Source organism: Juglans regia, chromosome 1 (genome assembly GCF_001411555.2).
Source record: "Juglans regia cultivar Chandler chromosome 1, Walnut 2.0, whole genome shotgun sequence".
Classification (NCBI taxonomy): Eukaryota; Viridiplantae; Streptophyta; class Magnoliopsida; order Fagales; family Juglandaceae; genus Juglans; species Juglans regia.
Genome location: NC_049901.1, coordinates 25,165,775 through 25,171,404, shown reverse-complemented (window position 1 = coordinate 25,171,404; position 5,630 = coordinate 25,165,775).

The following is a 5,630-nucleotide window of genomic DNA, read 5'->3' as shown; positions in this document are numbered from 1 at the left end:
CTAGGTTGGGAGTACGTAATGATGAATATTTTGTGAGTGTCTATACATCTCACACATGATATAAGGATGATCCTTTCGTTCTCGTTTGCCAAGCAAATTAAATTTTTTATTTAAATGATCCGGAGTACAGAAATCCATGGTGAGAGTAGTACAAAAGTTTACATCAAAAAATGTATATAATTACATTCCAAAGGCAGATGAATAACATGAAGAATTTGATAGTCCAACAAATGAAGAAGTATATCAAGAAAACGAATCAGACATCAATCTATTTGTTGATTTCAGCCAATATAACATGGTTCCACTACTTAGAGAAGATGTTGAACCAGAAGTAATTAAGGGTGGATTGTTAGAAGAACATGATTCAACTGAAGTGTCTAGTGAGGATGAGGACGACTGGTCCAACAAAACTAATAGTGAATGATAGGGCTGATACCCGCATGGTGCGGGGCGGGGGGTGCCCTCCCCCACACTCGGCCCCACACCATGCGGGGTTGGGGATTTTCCCCCCTCCCCCGGGAGGCGGGGGCGGGGGAAAAAATTCAATCTGCCCTGCCCCCCGCCTAGGCACCATATTGTGTTTAAAAAATATATTTTTGGTCTAAAATTATTTTTTTAGACCCAAATTATAATATAATTTAAATAATAAATTAAAATTTATAAATATAAAAGAACCTTAAACTCATTAGAGTTAGATTTTGGATTGATTTGGCCTCCTAGACCAACCTTTATACAGGAGGCCAAGGCAATATAATAGTCATCCTTAAGTCTCACATTACTTAAGAATGACTATTGTATTGCCTTAAGCAATGTAGGGCTTACTACTAAGTCTCACATCGCTTAAGGATGACTATTGTATTGTTTTGGCCTCCAATATAAAGGTTGGCCTGGGAGGCCAAAGCAATCCAATGACTTGAATATAATTTAAGTCTTTAATAAATTGTATATATCTATATACAATATATTTATTTTTATATATATATAAATAAAAAAAATTTTATATGTGGAGCGAGGGACCCACTCTATGCGGGGCGAGGGACCTCTCTAGGCCCTCTCTATGAGGGGCGAGGGACCCCGCCCCCGCATGGGCAGAGCGGGGTAGCCCGCCCACCAATACGGAGGCAGGGCGGAAGCGGGGCAGGGCAGCGGGGGCGGGGGCGGGGCCATCTCCATCCATTACCGACTCCCCAAGTGGTTTGCCTGCCACGAATGATGAGCCAATATCACCAGACCCAGCACAAGGTATATTACATAGAAACTTGATTTTATGTGATGATTTAAGTAATAGTATTTTAAAAATAAAATATTTTTTTATATTATGTGTTTTAATTACTGTATAGCTGTTGTAAGTCATTGCCGAGGTCGAGATGCTACTAGAGGTGTCTGTATAGAAAAAGTAAGGAAAGAGGAAAAAATTAATGTTGATATTTCTGATGATTACACCAGTGGCTCTGGAGATTCGACAGCTTAGCTTACTTTTTATGTTGGTACCCTTACTTGCACATATGCATCGATGGCTACATCTTCCTGGGCTAAAATTTTCCAATATGTGAAAGACCACATAAAAAATTGTTACCTGATAATAAGTTACTTATAAAACAATTAAGTATAACATGTTAATTTGTAATTAGTTTGTATCTGGACTAATCGTTTATAATTTTTTCTAGGATGAGTTTGAACTTAATTTTGGTCAACGAGAGGATCGACAAACGATTGATGAGCTGATGTTCAATGCATTCCGGAGGTATAAAGGTAGATGTCATGCACACTATCAGAAGTTTAGTAGTGCAATAGAGGCACATCAAAATCCATTCTAAGACATGTCACCAAACGAATGGGAGAAACTTTGTGATATGTTTGAAAATCCTGCATATCAAGTAATTTTGCTTGGAACAGATTGGGGGATTTTCCTCGCAGGTTGAAAGGTCTAATTCGTATGGATTATTCTGGGTTACCTTCATTACGTTTTTACTAGATTTTGTTGGTTTTTCTTTCTGCTTTAATTGTCTAAATTTTATGATAGGCTTGTTTAGATTATTTCTTGGTTTTATTGGTTTAGTTTATTGTATAGGCTACTTTTTCAAGTTTGATACATGAGATGATTTTTTCTTTGAATATCTGTAAATCCCATGGGTCTTGATTTGTTACCACGGTATTCATCAACCATAAGTGAGGGCAATTAATAAAATTGGGGTACCGTCCTCTTCTTAAAAAAAAAAAAGCATATCAGGTAATTTCAATGTTATCTTTCTTTATGGTATATGATAGATGCATTGAACAAATATCATAAGAAATTTGTTTCCTTTTTTGTAGCAACGAAATACTGTTAACAAAGCAAATAGAGCAAATTTAACAATACATCATCATGCGGGTTCTTGATCTTTTCATCGACTGTCGAAACAATTGGTAACGTTATCCTAGTCTCCGTTAAATATTAACATATCAAAATCTGTGATTAAAGTTATAAGATAGATTTTCCTTTTGGAAGAACAAGAAAGTCTTACTAACTATAATCTGACCCAATTGTATGCTAAATCACATACAAATCGCAATTGTGTATGGTCCAGTCTCGAAGCAGAAGTAAATTATGTAAGTTTAAGTTTTTTATTTGTATTGTCTAATAATATTTTTGTTGTTTATAGTATCTCTAATGATTTTTTATAGGACAAAATGGTATCACTTATGGAAATTGCTACAGCTCCATCTGATAAATTATCTGTGAATGATGTTCAGATATTTTCTCTGGTTCTTTTATCACGTTCTGGATATTTGATGGGTTTAAGACATTATGTGAAGCCTTCCTCTATATCATTTTCTTCTCAAGTCAGATCGAATAACAAGTTAACAATTCTCGGGAATTAGAAGAAGCAAGACTCGAAATCAAACATTTGAGGTCCAAGCAAAGAGAGCTGCAGACTCAATTAGATTAGGCAGCAGATATAGAGCCAAGATTAGAACAAAACATGTAGAAGAAGCTGGAGATTCAATCCTAACAAATGTTCAAACAATGACAATTAATGATATCCCAAAACTCTATGTCACCACCATCCTAGAACTTATTTTCTTTAGTTGTCTTTTTATTATTTTAACTTGATGCAACATTTGAACAATTGTGATGTTTTAATTACAATATTTAATATTAGTTTCATATTTTGAATTTACAACTTACTATATCATGAGTACTGTTCGAACGTAAAATACCCAGTTTGAATAGTAATTTACAATTTATTACCTTTCGAGCACATTTTAGCTTCCATTCGAATGACCAGTAAACCAATCGAATGAACTAAGAACCGCCAATCCTGTTTGAATCGATTAATTGTATGTGCGAACAGACTGCATGTTTGAACATTCAAACAAACAATAATTTGTTCGAATACATTTGTCATCATTCAAACAAAAATATCGAACCTGCCCTTTGAATAGATGTTTTAAAGTCGAACGTTTGTCATTCGTGTTTAATTAGATTCTCGTTATTCGAACATAAATATATCTGTTCGAACACAAATAAAATGTTTGAACACTCACTCCATTCGAACAGGTTCCATAAATTTGTGTCATTTGAATCGAATTTCAAAAGAGTTCAAATATATACCCAACTGTCTGATTAGTACATGTTCCATTCGAACGGTTTTTCGGGATGAAAATGTGTCATCCCCAAAAAATATTCTCGTTTGAATGCTTTTGACCAGTTCGGCTAGATTTCCTCTCCAAAAACTTTTTGAGATGAACCTTTTGGGATGAAATAGAGATGCAAATTTTTCATCTCTAAATATCTTTTGGGACGAAAATGACATTTTTTTAGACAGAATTTTTCATCTAAAAAATGCATTCTCTTGTAGTGTGAGGTTGATATAACGATGTTTTCAATATCATTACTTCAAATAAGAAATTAAAAAAGTATTTAATTATTCAATTCAAAACCTAGTGTTATGGGGGCATTTTGCTTCCAAAGGGTCTTATCCCGAAAGAGGGTAAATTATCCTAGCTATATATGTTCTTGATTAACTACTACGAAATGAGAAATGAAACACATTATTGCTAATCCCTTATGTTTCTCCTTCAATTTCAAATCACGGGGTGCACAAAAGTTGGGTGCGGTATAGTAGTAAGAGAATATGGATCACAATTTTCACGTCTCTTAATCTTTCTTAGTAACTCAAGGTTGAAGGATTTGCTCAAATATATAATTGAATTAATTATTTAGTATTCTCGAATTATAGCCGTGTTATACTCACAACATATTACAAGGCATGATATCATTAAGACATCTTGTGATAAGTTAACTACATAATTTTTATAAATTTTACGACTATCTAACAACTACTCATACATTTGATAATTCATTCCTCCATGTTAGGGGAGGAAGGCACCCAAATACGCCTTTAATGGCCCTTTTTTCTTCATTTTTGTACATGATGATCAAGTCCATCTAGGGTTGTTCAAACCGACCCGAATCACATTGTTCCGACCCAACTCGATTGAATTACTCGATTAACCGAACTGGCTATATTAACCGATTACCCGAATCGAAAATTTTGAAAAATTAACCAATCGAGTGAGGGGGCCGCCCCGACTGAGTTCTGAACTTCTGAGAGGAGTGTCTGAGAGATTGAGTGAGAAAGAAAGTTGTAGTGCCCGAGTTTGAAGAAAGTATCGATAAAAGAAAGTAAAAACGGCGTCGTTTTGTCAATATATACGGTTATCGGGCATTAACCAATTAGCTGACTGATTTCAAAAGCAAAACAGAAGAATTCCGTTTCACACTCGTTTCGTTTTAGGTTCGGTATTTCGGTTCGGGTACTTCGGATTTTCGGGTCGGTTAAACGTTTTAAATTTACACCCCTAAGTCCATCTATCTCCAAATTCTCTCTATACAACTTATGAAAATTGTAGAGAATATTAAAAAAATTTGGTTATGAATATAGAATATCTCTTCATGTTTGGTTATAAAAAATTTTGAGGATTTTGGAGATTTTTTTAGATGTATTGTTTATTGGGTTTTGGGAATTAATGCTTCAAACTAATTGTGGAGTTTGGTCGCTTCCAATCCAATTATTGTAAATTTATTGAGCAATTAGTGCATAGACTATAAGCCATATATATATATATATATATATATATAAAATATATATTACTTCTAATTAATCACGGAATTTAGTCCCTTCCAATATATTGTTACAAACTTATGGAGAAAATATGGCTTCTTCAATGTATTTTGAAAAAACAAATTAAATCAACTTTCATCCTTTGTCATGTCATCACCACGCTAAGTCAACCTAAATATTTAAAGTTGAAGGCAAGAGACATGATCAAGAGAAAGCTATATGTTGAGAAAAAGGAGGTATATATATTTACACATGATGAGAACCGATCCATCAAAGAGTATTAAAACACCAACTAATTGCCACAAGATGTCTTAGAGATAATACCATTTCATTCCCCTTATTTGTAAATGTCATTTCCTTAAAATAAAACTTGCATAGCATTAACAAATCAATTAAATCAGATCATTTCTAACAACACAAGGATCCTTTGATCTAATTATTCTCACGATTTACGAATAGTAATTGAGTTGATATAACCTACTTATAAACAAATTAAGGAGGAGTTGAACATGGTGGCATGCA